Below are 15422 nucleotides of genomic sequence, written 5' to 3'. Positions count from 1 at the left end.
AAGTGAGGACCTGGGGACAGTCGAGGTTGGAGGGCGGCGGTGCCGGCAGAACAGGAGCTACACAGATGGGGAGTGGGGGTCTGGAGTGGGTAGCCTGCACAGAGAGACTAGAACTGGGGACCCGCGGCCCAGGGCGCTCCAGATAAACCACATTTGGTCCCTGTGTAGAGAAGTATTTCCACAGATGCTCACATTTCACTTCCCGGAGCACCAAGCAGACCTCATAGGACAGCAAGGCCTCTCTCTCCCCTCTCTCCCTGCCCTCCTCTCCCCTCCTCAGCACTTCCGCAGGACACAGGGTTCTCTTGGGTCCTGTCTCCCTCATCAGCTACCCGGTCGCCCAAAGGAGGCGTCCATCACTCACCTGCTCCTTCAGCTCACCCACTTTCTCATGGAGGAGCACTTCCATGTTCTTCCAAGTCATCTCCACCTCCTCCACCTGCTCTTCTGTTCTTTCCAGCTGTTTTTCATGTGCTTCCTGAACGAGAGGAGGTTAGAGATCAACACGGTTCACTTTAAAAAGAGTCATCTCAGGCTTATTTACTTGAGAATGGAAATCAGCTGAAGTGCACACAATCTGAGCATCTGCCTAACCTTTCATCCATAGGAACGGATGGTTAGAAATGTCTCAGAAGCCACAAAGCTGCATGTCTCACAGTAGTGTGAGCAGAGAAGAGACTCCTTGTCCTAGGATCTTAATCCTAGATGACTCAAAGGTGAGTTTCCCCAAACATGGTAGCCTTTCTAGTGGATCTCTGACTAAATTTCCTTTGTCAATAATCCGTCCTAGCTTAAATGTCTCTCCAGCACGTGTCTGCATAATGCTATAAGGCTGTTCTTCGTTAGAATTTGTGTTTTACAACTGGCAGATTTTACCCACCTTTCCCATCTTGCACAGATTCCTTCCTCAGGAAGGCACCTGGCCCTCTGCCCCTCCTCACCCTCCCACTGACCCAGGAACTTTGAGGACCCAAATGTGCTTCCCAGGCTCACACTTTGAGGCGCTCCCTCACTGATGCCTCAGAGACTGCTCTGAGGTGGGAACCACTGCCTCCAGAGGTTCAAAGAAATCGAAGCACAGAGGGTCAAATCAATCACTCAGTTAAATCACTCGGCTCAGGTGGTGGAGCCAGGATCCAGTCCCCTGCAGTGCACGCTCTGAGCCACTCTTCTGCTGCCCTCTTAAGGCAGCAGCTCTGTTTCTCCATGAGAGGCTGGCACACAGCAGGGCTCCCCAAGTCCGTGCAGTCACTGTGCTGATCTCATGTCCAACCAGCCCCCTACTCCTTGCTGCTTTTGAACACGCCAAGCATAGCCCACCTCAGGACCTCTGCACCTGCGTGCACTCCTGAAGAGCTATCCCTGCCCATCTGTCTGCCCGGGGCCTTCTATCACCACGTTTCAGACCTGGAAGCAGGTCACATGTGTGGCTGACTGCAGACACACTCAGCCAAGAAAACAGGCTGGGGGACTTCACGGTCGGTCGCTCAAGACCCACCAGTTTCCCGCAGAAGCTTGGTACCGTGGCTTCCATAAGCATCCCACTTGGCGGGAGGGCTGTCGGGCCGTCCTCCCGTTGGCACCTGGGCAGCTTGTGGCTAAGTCACCAGAGATCCTACTCACCCTCCCCGTCACCCCCAGCTGGCCCCCCAGCCCTGCCCCACTCACCTGTGCCTCCTCCTAGAGCCGCCAAGCCGCCCGCTGCTCCCCTTCCAGCAACTGCTGCAGCTCGGCCACGCGGCCTGCAGGCACGCGCTGTGCCATCTCCTCCTGCAGCTGCTGCACCCACTGCGTGAGCTGGGAACGGGCCAGCAACAGCCTCTGGGTGGCTCCATACCGCTGCCGGGGAAAAGGTACAGGGCTTGTGGGCTGACTGCCCAGACCTTCAGGGTCACCACCAGACACAGAAAACTGCATCTCTACCTGGTAGGCCACCCCACAAGGTAAGAGCCTGTTCAGGAAAGCTCACGAATTCTGAAGAGTCCATTTATCTGATGCCCACACTCCATTTTCTAGTAGTTCAGACGGTAAAGAATCCGCCTGCAATGCAGGAGACACAGGATACGTGGATTTGGTCCCTGAGTTGGGAAGATCCCCTGGAGGAGGGCATGGCAACCCACTCCAGTAAATTTCCCTGGAGAATCCAACAGTGAGAGGAGCTTGGCAGGCTAAAGTCCATGGGGTCACAAAGAATCGGATAGGACTGAGCGACTAACACAAACTCCATTCAGGGGCTTCTGAACCCTGAGAGCCTGGAAGGCCTGCCTGTAGCCCTCCCAGTGACCTCAGGCCAGATCCTGGGAGGATCAAGTTATTTTGTCCTGTTTACCTCCTGGGTTCTTCGCTGGGTTTAATTCCTTCCATAACGGGACCCACACCAGCCGCGTACAGCAGCCTCCCTCTAAATGTAGAGCTCACACTCCTGAGACAGAGCTTTACACAAACCATGTTTTGCTCCTCTGCTATTCCCTAGCAATTTCTCTGGAGGCTGAGGGTCTCAAGCCCTCTGCGCCTCGGAGCAGGGTTCATGCACAGCTAGGCAGGGGCATCACTGTCGCCCCAGGGCAGGTGTTCCCACCTTATGAGCCAGGCTCGGGGAGAGGCAGGCAGCGGTGGGAAGATGCAGATGGGAACTGCAGGTCTCTCCACGGTACAGCAGGTGTCTGAGAAACCAGAGGCGACAAAAGCACTCCCAGAGTGAGTGGGAACTCAGCAAGGACACCGGTCGGCCGGTGAAAATCTACTACGCTTCTAAGTTCTGACAGTGAACGTGCAGAAACCCACGTGAGAAACAAAACACCGTTTTCGCCCCGGCCTGGAAAGAGCTTGGAAGTCATCACCCCCACCCTCCCAACAAGAACAAAGAAAAAGTGGAGTCACTGAGAGTCAACAACTCTTCCGAGATCCATTAGAGAGCTGAAGTCACAGGGCAAACCAATGTTCTGAAAACCGGAAAGAAAAACAGGCGAAGAGCGTCACAACTCACCAGGAGTCAAAGGCTGGAGGCCTAAACAGAGTGGCTGCTGTGGGTAGAACCAGGCCCACAAAGTCACCACTGTCTGGAGACAAGGCTGCTAACAGGTCATTAAGGGTAAATGTGCTCACAGGGTGGGGTCCCAGCCCAACGGGACAGTGACTTTATAAGGAGACACAGTGAGAGGGGGCTGCCCACAAGCGTGGAAGGGCCTCATGGGAACCAAGCCAGCCCCGCCTTGATCTTGGCCTTGAGAACCTTGGGAAACAAACTCCTGTAGTTTAAGCCGCCTGCTTGTGACATTCTGTATGGAGCCTGAGCAGACTAGACCTCGACTCTTCTGAAGTGCACAGAGCGTTCTGCTCTCTGCCCTCAAGGGAAACCTCCTTCTCTACCAGGCCGGAATCAGCGAGGGGAAGGGGATAACCAACTAGGGCCGCTCTAGCTGTTCTGACTCAGGGTCACTCACCTACTGGAGTGGCTAAAATAACAGTGACAACACCCAGTGTGGACAGGGATGTGGGGCAACTAAACCTAGCATACACTGCTGGCGGGAACATAAACTGTTAGTAGCCGCTCTGGATAACGGCTGGGCAATTTCATATAAAATTAGACATGCAACTGCGGTACAGATCAGTAATTGCTCTCCTGGGCATTTATCCTGTGAAATGAAAACCTACATCCACACAAACACCTGCCTAGGAATGTTCATTGCAGCTTCTGTGACAGCCCAAAACTGGAATCAGCCCGGCCATCCTTTCAAAGGGGAGCATTAGGACAAGTTGGTTCTAAATTGGGAAAGGAGAACGTCAAGGTTGTATACTGTCACCCTGATTATTTAACTTGTATGCAGAGTACATCACGTGAAATGCTGGGCTGGATGAATCACAAGCTGGAATCAAGACTGACGGGAGAAATATTAATAACCTCAGATATGCAGATGACACCACCCCCATGGCAGAAAGCAAAGAGGAACTAAAGAGCCTCCTGATGAAAGAGAAAGAGGAGAGTGAAAAAGTTGGCTTAAAACTCAACATTCAAAAAACTAAGATCATGGCATTCAGTCCCATCACTTCATGGCAAATAGATGGGGAAACAATGGAAACAGTGACAGACTTTATTTTCTTGGGCTCCAAAATCACTGCAGATGGTGACTGCAGCAATGAAATTAAAAGACGCTTGCTCCTTGGAAGGAAAGCTATACTGGCCTATATATCCATATATCTAGGCCAATCTAGACAGCATATTAAAAAGTGTACAAAGGTCCGTCTAGTCAAAGCTATGGTTTTTCCAGTGGTCATGATGGATGTGAGAGTTGTACCATAAAGAGAGTTGAGCGCTGAAGAATTGATGCTTTTGAACTGTGGTGCTGGAGAAGACTCTTGAGAGACCCTAGGACTGCAAGGAGATCCAACCAGTCCATCCCAAAGGAGATCAGTCCTGGGTGTTCATTGGAGGGACTGATGCTGAAGCTGAAGCTCCAATAGTTTGGCTGCCTGATGCGAAGAATTGACTCATTGGAAAAGACCCTGATGCTGGGAAAGATTGAAGGCAGGAGGAGGGGATGACAGAGGATGAGATGGTTGGATGGCATCACCGACTCAATGGACATGAGTTTGAACAAGCTCTGGGAGTTGATGATGGACAGGGAAGCCTGACGTGCTGCAGTCCACGGGGTTGCAAAGAGTCAGACACGACTGAGGGACTGAACTGAAGACAAGCTGTGGGACATTAACGCCTTGGAATACCATCCAGCGACAGGAAGAAAGAAACTGTGGACACACTGCAGGGAATCATGCTATGTGAGGAAAGGCAATCCGAAAGGTCTCATTCTGAATGATTCCTTTTGTGTCACTTGTGTAAAGACACAATATTGGAAATGAAGGACAGTTAGTGGTTTTCAGGGGTTGAGGCTGGGGTACGTGGGCAGGAAGACAGGTGGCAGACGTAGTTGTGAATAAACAATATGAAGGACCTTGTGGAGCTGCAGCTGTGGTTGTGGAGACATGAACCTGCACAGGGAATAAAACCATGTAGACCTGACGCCCACATGAGTACAGAAGTAAAGCTGTGGAAGCATGTGGCCTTTCCGGGTGGTTAAGAATCTGCCTTCGTAGGCAGGACACTGGGGTTCCATCCCTGGTTGGGGAACTGAGGTGCCACAAGCTGTGGGGCAATGAAACACTCCCCCAAGAAAAAGAACCCTCCCCCAAAACTGGGGAAGTAAGACCTACGGAGTGCATCGATGTCAATAGCTTGGCTGTTGACAGTGAGCAACCAGTCACTGCTAGCCTTGGAGGAGGAAGGTGTGGATCAAAAATGGGAGGTCTGCAGGTTTCCTCCCGAGCTTCCAAGAAAGGAAGGCAGCTGCCAACACCGAGATTCCCGCCCAGTCACACCCACTTCTGATTTCCAGCCTCGAACACCGTGAAATCCTAAGTTGTGATGCTTTAAGCCTCTGACTTCCTGGTAACTCATCACCACAGCAATGGAAAATGGATGCTCACTCAGAGCAGCCTGCCCAGGGCAGAGGGCAGAGGGCAGCCTTCAACTGCGCATCAAGGTCTGTGCTCCTAGGAAGACCGGCCTTCAGAAATGGGAGAGAATCTGAGACATTTTCAGATACACAAAAACTGAGGCAATGTCCTCCAAAGAGACTTTCACGAAAGACCACACAATAGAGTGAAGAAGATGGTCCCTAAAGAAAGCATCTAACCAGGCATCCAAGCTGAGAACCATTCAGTAAAATGCCTGGTCTGGAGTTTTGACAAACCACCATGTCCAAACGCCTTGAAGCAATCTACCAGGACAGACCCAGGAGGAAACATAAGATCTGAACAGGCCTGTAACAAGGGGTACAGATGTCAGAGAATGGAGCCTTCTCCACCCACCCCCTGGGGCTGAAAGCTACAAACACCTGTCTCAGTCCTGGCTGCAGCCCCAGCTGTGACAGCACGAGGCAGGTGCCCAGGAAACCCCGTCCAATGATCCAGACACCACTGAGATGGGAACCGAGATGTTAGCTGTGGGGTTAACAAGCCAAGGCGAGCCGTGAGTCAGGAGAAGCAAAGAGGACCAGCACAGCCCACTGGGCCCGGGGGGGGGGGGGGGCACGGTGTGAAGCACTAGGACAGCACGGGGCTCCCGTGCCTGTCCCCAGGAAGTGCCCAGGACAGACGGCAGAGAGGGTGTGTGGCCGCTGGGCTGCTCCCACACTGAAGGCCCCCGAGTGTGCCTGGGGCCTGATGTGGACTCGCAGGTCCACTGGGCCCGAGACCAGCCTTTGATCGCAGCCGCAACAGTAACAGTGGGTCCAGACGTTCACCTGAGGCTCCGTGCCACTCGTGAGGCCCAGTACCACCTCCGCTTCATGGAGCAGGGAATTCAAAAGTCAGCCCACCACGACCAAGGCTCCACGTCGTTGGGGGACCCCTGAGTCTGAGACAGAGGCCTAGAGCAGGTCTAGAGGGTGATAAACAGTCCAGATGCCTTGGGGAGAAATGGGGGGGCCTGGGAACAGAGCCTGGGGCTACTGGCCATGCTAGTATTTCCTTTCTCAAGGTTGGAGGTGCACTGACATTTATTCCTTGGCTTATCATAAATCCCACGTGATCTGTTTACCGGTGAAGCAACGTGCGATGGTCAGCACGCAGGCAGGAGCTGGTGCCTCACCTGGCCACACCTGCATGTGCGGTGGGCCAGTGTCCTCTGCCCAGACAAGGGACACAACACCTCACGAAGCCTGTCTCCACAGGACGCGGGGAGCTTGCGGGAGTCCTGTGTGGGCGCTCACGGGGCCAAAACACACAGTGCGTGGAGCACCAACCACAACACAGCTGTGCCTGCCTGCAGTCACCCGGGTCATCTCCTGTGTGCTGCTGTGACGCTCCTGGAAAAGCCCTTCTAGAGTCCTGGGCTCCTGAGAGGGAGTGGGTGCCGGCCTGAGCACCAGGGGGGCCGGGGAAGAGGGCCAGGCTGCACACCTGAGTGCTCCCATCACCCGCTCACAGATGCCTCCCCACCTCTAGCCTCCCCTCAGGCCTCTCCAGCCCCCAGCTTTCTGGTGGCGCCCAGAGGATGGGCGTGTGGGCCCTTCTCTAGCACAGAAGATCATGCTCCAGTTCTCCACATAAACCTTTTCTCTCCTTTGCTCACATATCTGTTTCTTTCAAGAACGCCACTAACTCTAAAGGTCTTTCCCGTTATTTGGGAGCATTTAGGCCTTTTATCCACCTCCCCAGGAGCCACGAGATGACAGATGAGGGAGACTGTATTTTTTAAAGTCAGACTCTTCGGGACTTGCCTGGCAGTCCAGTGGTGAAAACTCCCTGCATCCACCACAAGGGCACAAGCTCGATCCCTGGTGAGGGAACTAAGATCTCTCAGGCAATGCACACAGTGCGGCACAAAGTAAAGTCAGTACCTTTGTAAAATAACCTGTTCTTTCAGGGCTCACCACTCGGGTAACGAGTACTTGTGACTCTGAGCAATTTGCTCAAATTCAATTTCAGATCCGGGTTCTTGGCAACGAACCCTGGACGTGAGATCCCCAGGCCTGAGCCGCTGAAGCACCGTCTCCCGATCCACCTGCCATGCGTGGCCCCTCTCCAGCTCCGTCCTCCTCTGCAGCTGCTCCCGAAGGCCTCAGATGACCTCCTGTGACTCCGCGTGCAGCGTCGCCAGCTTGGCCTTCTGACCCTGAAGCACGCCAACCTCGAGCTGGAAGCCCTGCTCCAGCTGCCTCCTCTCCTCTGCAAAGGCCCTTTTCATCACCTTCATCTCCCTCTCGTGGTCACTAACCTCAAGAGAGAGGAGGAGTGATGTCAACCGGGGCCCCCAGACACCAATCACTTGATGAGTCAAGGCTGCCGGGGCAGCACCAAAACAGCGGGTGGCCCAGCTTCAACAGGGCACCGGGGTCTGTGAAAGGCCCCCTACGGCTTGTGTGGCTGCCTGCTTCCGTCACTTCCTGTAACCTCCGCTGCAGCCTTGGCGGGAGGCCCTGCAGGTGCGGAAGGGAGGCTGGCGGCCCGACAAGCAGCTGCAGGAGGAAGGTAGGAGGGAACAACACCTCCACGAGGCCTGGAAGGCAAGGCCACAGCAGGAACCCAGGGGCAGGACCGCCCCGTGGCCATGGTGAACCCTGACGAGCCGTGGGCACCATCCCTCCACAAACCCCCCACAATCGAGTAACAGAGCAAGAGACACACATTCACCTGAGAAGATAGGCTTGGCCAGGGAGGCCTAGGAGCCCCTGCGTGCTAAGTCGCTTCAGTCGTGTCCAACTCTGTGTGACCCTGTGGACTGAAGCCCACCAGGCTCCTTTGTCCATGGGATTCTCCAGGGAAGAAGGCTGGAGTGATTGCCACGCTCGCCTCCAGGGGATTTCCCGACTCAGGGATCGAACCTGCATCTTTTATGTCTCCTGTCTTGGCAACATATCTTTTCTTCTCCACTAGCGCCACCTGGGGAGCCCCTGGCGCAGGGAAATCCCAGGAACTAAGATCCTGCTCCCAGAATCTGCTTCACCTGCAACAGAGCCAGGGGCTGTGACTTCCCAGTGCAGGGCAAACAGGCAGTTCTGGCCTCTGCACCAGCCTCCGGACACGGGCAGGGACTCTGTTCCCTCCCGTTATTAGCTATTCCTTCTGTCCCGTCTCCTTCTGAAGAGGGTGGAGTCAGAAAGTCAAGGTCACGCACATTCCCTGCAAACCTCGTTCGCCCTGAACGCGTTCACTATGGGCACATGTGTGCGCAGACACGTCTCAACAGCAGGAAGTTACCCAACCTCTGTGGCCTCCCTCAGTCCCCTCACCTGGGTCTCCAGCTGGATCCTGAGTTCTTACTAATGCTCCTTCAGCTGCTTCAACATGATCTCTGTTTCTGTACTCACTGGGGCAGAATCACTCACGAACGTGATGGTGCCTGGAAATAAGAGGACATGTCCATTGATGTTCTGCCCAGGACACCATGGGATCAAGCATCTTTTAATTTCATGGCTGTAGTCACCATCTGCAGTGATTTTGGACCCACAGCGTGGCCAGCCCTCCTGGGCCCAGGTGACCCACGCCATGCATGGTAGGGGGCACACTCAACGCTTGATTTAGAATGTGAGTGTGGCCGCTGCTGGGGTTTCATCCATGCTGGTTGATGGGCTGGAAAGTGAAGGGAGCAGACACATCCTGACTTCTCGCCAGCTCCTTTGAATTCCCAAATTGCTTTCCATGAAAAAGAGTGGCAGACTCGAGAACATCCGGCCTAGAGAACTTGGGATAAACATGTGAGGAAAGAGAGCATCCCATCGCCCTGAAAACAGCAAGCTGCCGCCTGGGTCAGGAGTGGCCCTGGTTGGATACACAGCCAGCCGGGCCTCCACCACCCACGTGACCCCTGCACCACAGTGCTGCTGTGCTGACCGCCCTTCCTCCTTAGAAGGGGCTGAGAGACGCTCTGAGGCCAGATGGGGGCGAGGGGAAGAGACACGGCTCCAGCCACGAGAGCGCTGTGACTGCTTCGGCCCCAACATGAAGCTCAGGGCTCCCTCCGGTGCTACGACTCAGAGCCTTCCAGCCACCGCACCCGGGGCGCAGCTCCTGGATCTCAATAAGGGCCACACACTCGCAGCTCAGGCCCGTCGAGGGATAAAGACCATCACCCCCTTTCCTGTGGCCACATGGGCCGCTGACACTCATCGAGCAATGCGATCACAACAGCCACATGCCAACCACCCCTGGCTGAGGAGCAGGGCTGTGGCTCGGGGCTCAGCAGAGTCCACGGTTGCAGGTGCAGGTGAGGGTCTCCCTCAGAGGCCAGGTGCACAGAAGACCCACCCCGCTTCCCTCGGAGGCCCCGAGGACAGCTGACTTGGGCTGCCCTTTGTCAGGGCCATCACAGGCCGTCCCCCCATCACCCCCAGCCCGTTCTCTGCTCCCCTCCCCAGATGACCCTCCCCAGGGGCATCTCCTTCCATCCCCCCTGCCTTAGGAGGCTCACAGGGGACATGCCTGCCCTGAGGTCACAGCAAGTTCATCGCAACCTTCGCCACTTACTCTGTCTAAGCAGTAGGACCTTCATCCTCCTCCCTCTCTCTTGGGGCTCTCGGACGCCTTAACCCCTGGCCTCAGATAAGACCCTTCTCCCACACAAATGGTCCGTAGGACTTGTGACCCCTGTGCAGCGGGCTGGCCCACCACCCCATCCCTGGGGCAGGAGCACGTGACCCACCACTTCCCAACAGACGCACCACCTCCAAGCACCCGGCGCCTACCTGCCGGGCCGTGTCCCAGGGGCAGGTGGCTGTGCCGACTCGGGGCGTCTCTGCCTGCAGGCCCTGCAGGGCAGCCTGCAGCTCATCGCTGTGGTCCTGCAGGTCCTGTGGGCAGAGCCAGACACTTCCTCCAGCCACTGCGGCCACCAGGCCCAGGAGCAGGGCATGGAGCCAGCACCCGGGGAACAGTTCAGGCCCCAGCAGAGCGGGTCCTGACGTCCAGGACGGGGAACCGACATTAGACCCGAACTGCTTCGGGAGTGACAAGGAGCAGGAGTCCTTTCCCAGCTTCTTATGCCTGGAACCACCTTCCATCACTGGACACACAGAAGGGACTCAGGGGGAAAAAAGTGCAGTGAAAATGAGAAATGGAGAAAATACAGAGAGCTTTTAACACCTGAAACCACAAAAGGTTGGGCGAGTATGCTCATAAGGGGTAGGGGAGATTTGGGAGGACATGAGGCTTAAGAGGAAGGGTCTCTGTGACCTTCCTGGCGGTGCAGCGGTTAGGACTGAGTGCTTTCCCTCCAGGGGACGCGGGTTTGCTCCCCGGTTAGGTGATCTTTTGCAACAACCATTCCTATCAGTAGGAAAAACAGTGCCAAACCTCAGTTTATCACTAAAGCTAGTGGAGCTGAGCTACTTAAAATCCTAAAAGATGATGCTGTTAAAGCGCTGCACTCAATATGCCAGAAAATTGGAAATGGCCACAGGCCTGGAAAAGGTCGATTTTCATTTTAATCCCAAAGGAGGGCAATGCCAAAGAATGTTCACACTATTGCACAGTTGCACATATTCCACATGTTAGCAAGGTAATGCTCAAAATCCTTCAAGCTAGCCTTCAACAGTACATCAACCAAGAACTTCCAGATGTCCAAACCGGATTTAGAAAAGCCAGAGGACCTAGAGATCAAATTGCCAACATCCACTGGATCATCAAAAAAGCAAGAGAATTCCAGAAAAACATCTACTTCTGCTTCATTGACTATGGTAAAAGTCTTTGACTATGTGGATCACAATAAACTGGAAAATTTTTCAAGAGATGGGAATATCAGACCACCTGACCTGCCTCCTGATATAAGTAGAGTATATCACGCAAAATACCAGGACAAATATCAACAACCTAAGCTATACAGATGATACCACTCTAATGCGAGAAAGCAAAGAGGAACTAAAGAGCCTCTTGATGAGGGTGAAAGAGGAGAGTGAAAACTTGGCTTGAGACTCAACATTCAAAAACCTAAGATCGCAGCATCCGGTCCCATCACTTCATGGCAAATAGAAGGAGAAAAAGTGGAAGTACTGACAAATTCTATTTCCCTGTGTTTCAATCCCAAAGAATGTTCGAACTACCACACAACTGCATTCATTTCACATGCTAGCAAAGTAATGCTCAAAATCATTCAAGCTAGGCTTCAACAGTATATGAACCGAGAACTTCCAGATGTACAAGCGGGATTTAGAAAAGGCAGAGGACCTAGAGATCAAATTGCCAACATCCACTGGGTGGCTAGAGAATTCCACAGAAAACATATACTTCTCCTTCATTGACTATACTAAACCCTCTGACTGTGGAGACCACAACAAACTGTGCAAAGTTCTTAGAGAGATGGGAATCCCAAGTCAGCTTACCTGCCTCCTGTGAAAACTGTATGCAGGTTTCAAGAAGCAAAAGAGAGAACTAGATATGAAACAATTAGACTGGTTTGAAATTGGGAAAGGAGTATGTCAACACTGTATATTGTCACTCTGCTTCTTTAACTTATATCAAGAGTACATCATGTGAAATGCCAGGCTGGATGAAGCACGAGATGGAGTCAAGATTGCCGGGAAAAATATCAATAACCTCAGATATGCGGATGACACAACCTTTATGGCAGAAAGGAAAGAGGATCTAAAGAACCTCTTGATGAAAGTGAAAGAGAATAATGAAAAAGCTGGCTTAAAACTCAACATTCAGAAAACTAACACCATGGCATCCGGTCCCATCACTTCATGGCAAACAGAGAGGGCAACAACGGAAAGAGTGACAGACTTTCTTTTCTTTGGCTCCAAAATCACTGCAGATGGTGGATGCAGCCATGAAGTTAAATGATGCTTGATCTTTGTAAGAAAAGCTATGACCAATCTAGACAGCATATTAGAACCAGAGACATCACTTTGCTGACAAAGGTCCCTCTAGTCAAACTACGGTTTTTCCACTAGTCATGCAAGGATGCGAGAGCTGGACCATGAAGAAAGCTGAGTGCCAAAGAACTGATGCCTTTGAACTGTGGTGTTGGAGGAGAGATGCGTGAGAGTCCCTTGGACAGCAAGGAGATGCAACCAGTCCATCCTAAAAGAAATCAGTCCTGAATAGTCATTGCAAGGACTGATGCTGAATCTGAAGCTCCAACACTTTGGCCACCTGATGCCAAGAGCCAACTCACTGGAAAAGACCCTGATGCTGGGAAAGACGGAAGGCAGGAGGAGAAGGGGATGACAGAGGACAAGATGGTTGGATGGCATCACTGACTCAATGGACATGAGTTTGACCAAACTCCAGGAAATGGTAGAGGACAGAGAAGCCTTGTGTGTTACAGTCCATGGGGTCACAAAGACTTGGACATGACTGATTGAACAACATCACTAAAACATTTGCTTAACAAGATTCTCCAACCCAGTATATCTAGGCTGAAGATGAGTGGAAACTCCTATTTCGGCAGAGCCTGGCTGGGTCCACAATCAATTGATTGTGGTCCGAAACCAGAAATGATTGGCTCGGCCTCCCTCAGACTCACTGCAGAGCTTTGGGGCGCAAGGGCAGCTGTCACTCAGGGAAACAGTTTGATGAGTGTGATTAACCTAACAGCCTGCAGATCTTGGGGCGAGTTTTACAAACTTGATCCTATCACCTCCCTCTTGAAAGGGGAAAGGTGCAGTAACATATGCCAGGGCCACATGACAGGTGCTCAGAAAACATATGCAACATCACAGCAACGAGTCCTCTCTGAAAGCAACCACGTGGACAGGAAGAAGCGAAGGACTCAGGAAAAATGATAGGAGTGATAACATCTGTGGACGTCAAATGTTTGTTTTTATTTTTCCTTGTGTGTGTATTTTCTAAGTTTTCTACAACGAACATGTATCCCTTAATACATTTCTGTTAGAGTAACCTAATACAACAGCAACGCTATTTCTAAAAGTGTACCGCTGATACTGTGTTACTCATGGAGCAAAACCCAAACACCTACGTGGCCCTCGAGGCCCTGTTTCCCCCAACCAGATTCTTGGATGGAGATAACGAGTCTCTGGTTCTCCAATGCAGAAAGAACTTCAGCGAGTCCCTTCGGGGTGGTCGGGAGAATCAGGTCAACCAGGCTGAGACCAACGCAAATCCATTCTCAGCTCCCTGCCTTACGGCCTGAAATCAGTCACCGTTGTCTTGTGGGCACGGTGGGAGGGCAGCACTGGCCGCAGGGAAGGCCATGTGCAGTCAGGCTGCCCGCCACCACCCGCCACTGCATGGGTGATGCCTGGTCTGCGGGCTTCCTGCTGTGGGCTCAGGTGAGACAGCAGGGCCTCAGCTGGCAGCAGCCTGTGTCCACCATCCGCCCTGGGCCAGGACCCCGGCAAGACCTACCTGACCTTCTCCTCCGTGAGATGTTCCAGGGTGGAATGGAGGTCGTCTGTCTCTTTCACAAACTCCAGGTTCCTCTGCTCAGCTTTCTCTGGGTCTTGTCTCGCCTTATCTCGCTCCCTGGCCAGCTGCTCCACCTGCGCCCTGCAGGAAGGAGGGAGGGATCACTGGGGACACTGCTCTGGGCCTAGCGAGCTGGTCTGAAGGAACAAACTCAGCTGGCCTAAGAGTGCTGAGCAGTGGCTGGCGCTGGGCTCTCACCCACCTCCTGTGCGTGCGTGCCAAGTCACTGCAGTCGTGTCCGATTCTATCCAATCCTATGGACTGTAGACCTCCAGGCTCCTCTGTTCATTGGATTCTCCAGGCAGGAATACTAGAGTGGGCTGTCATGCCCTCCTCCAGAGGATCTTCCTGACAAAGGGATCGAACTCCCATTTCTCATGCCTCTTGCATTGGTGAGTGGGTTCTTTACCACTAGGGCCACCTGGGAAGCCTGACCCTCCGCCTACCAGGATGGTTTCTGCAGTTATTGAGTCTGTTTTACAGAAGTACATACAGCAAGAAGCCAACTGGCTTGCAATGGGGTTTCTAGCAGGTTTCTGAACCAGGAGGTTCGAGCCTGGGGCGGGCACTCCTCACTTCTCCAGACGGCCTTAGAAGAGGTGGGAAATTATCCTTGCTCCGTCTTGCCTGCAGCTGGGCCTCAGAACCAGGGATCCCCAGCACCCACCCTGGGACTGGACGCACGAAGGGATGAAGGCTGGCCACCCATTATCCTGCCTGGTCACAGCCTTGCCACCTGTAGCCTGGCACCTAAGTGCCAGGGAGTAAGTGCCAGGGAGTTGCCCAGAGCAGAGGTGACGCCTGTCTCTGTCCGGTCACCCCAGGCCCTGCCCGAGGCTCAGTCCACCACCTATCCCGGTGCCTCTTTCTCCCACTGGAGAGCACCAAGCTTGTCTCCCTTCCTCATCCTCCCAGTCTTCCTCTGGGCCCCTCTGCAGAGTTGCCTGATGCCAGAGGTCTCATCTGTGGGTACCTAACGAGATGCAAAGTCTTGAGGATGGAGACCGGAATTACTGCCAACCTTTTCTGTAGCTTCAGAGCATCAGTAAAAACACAATAACAATCTCTATGCCAACCGGTTCAGCAGACGGATGGCCTGAATATCCAGCTCAACTGGAGCCAAACCCAATTAAAACGGAACGTATTCTTGGCCGAATCGCTATGTAGTCCTTTGTGGCCATGCTGGAAGCACCCTTTCTCGTCCTGCAGGAGGACGAGAGGCCTCCTGGGCGAGGAGGCCAGCCTGGCAGGTCGCACCCCACGGCCCCGACCCTCCGAAGCGGGGCTCTTACTGGCAGGAGCTCAGCTCCTGGGGGTAGCAGGCAAAGACTGCATGGACCCCGCCCACCATCATGACCTCCTTCTCCAAGGGCCCAGGTCAGCTCCAAAAGGTTCACCTTCTCATCCACACTGAAGTCAAGGCTCTGAAAACAGCACGGCCCATAGGACAGGTAGGATGAGTGGGTCTCCGGACACCTGCTGGCTCCCACAAGCCAGAC

The 15422-nt window shown here is 53.5% G+C and overlaps 1 protein-coding gene and 1 long non-coding RNA gene across 2 annotated transcripts in view; both read right to left on the bottom strand.

The window, feature by feature from the left end:
* The window catches only part of LOC136157105 (ankyrin repeat domain-containing protein 26-like), a 209646-nt gene that overhangs the window by 75667 nt on the left and 118557 nt on the right, over positions 1–15422 (bottom strand). The window lies entirely within an intron of this gene.
* On the bottom strand, positions 1714–10306 carry LOC136159120 (uncharacterized). Its single transcript, XR_010661417.1, has 3 exons — positions 10242–10306; positions 8790–8899; positions 1714–1839 (listed from the first exon to the last, which is right to left on the bottom strand). It is a non-coding gene; the product is annotated as an uncharacterized lncRNA (long non-coding RNA).

This window comes from Muntiacus reevesi, chromosome 2 (assembly GCF_963930625.1).
Source record: "Muntiacus reevesi chromosome 2, mMunRee1.1, whole genome shotgun sequence".
Taxonomy (NCBI): domain Eukaryota; kingdom Metazoa; phylum Chordata; class Mammalia; order Artiodactyla; family Cervidae; genus Muntiacus; species Muntiacus reevesi.
The sequence above is the reverse complement of the archived record's forward strand: the minus strand, read 5'-3'. Positions and strand labels throughout refer to the sequence as shown.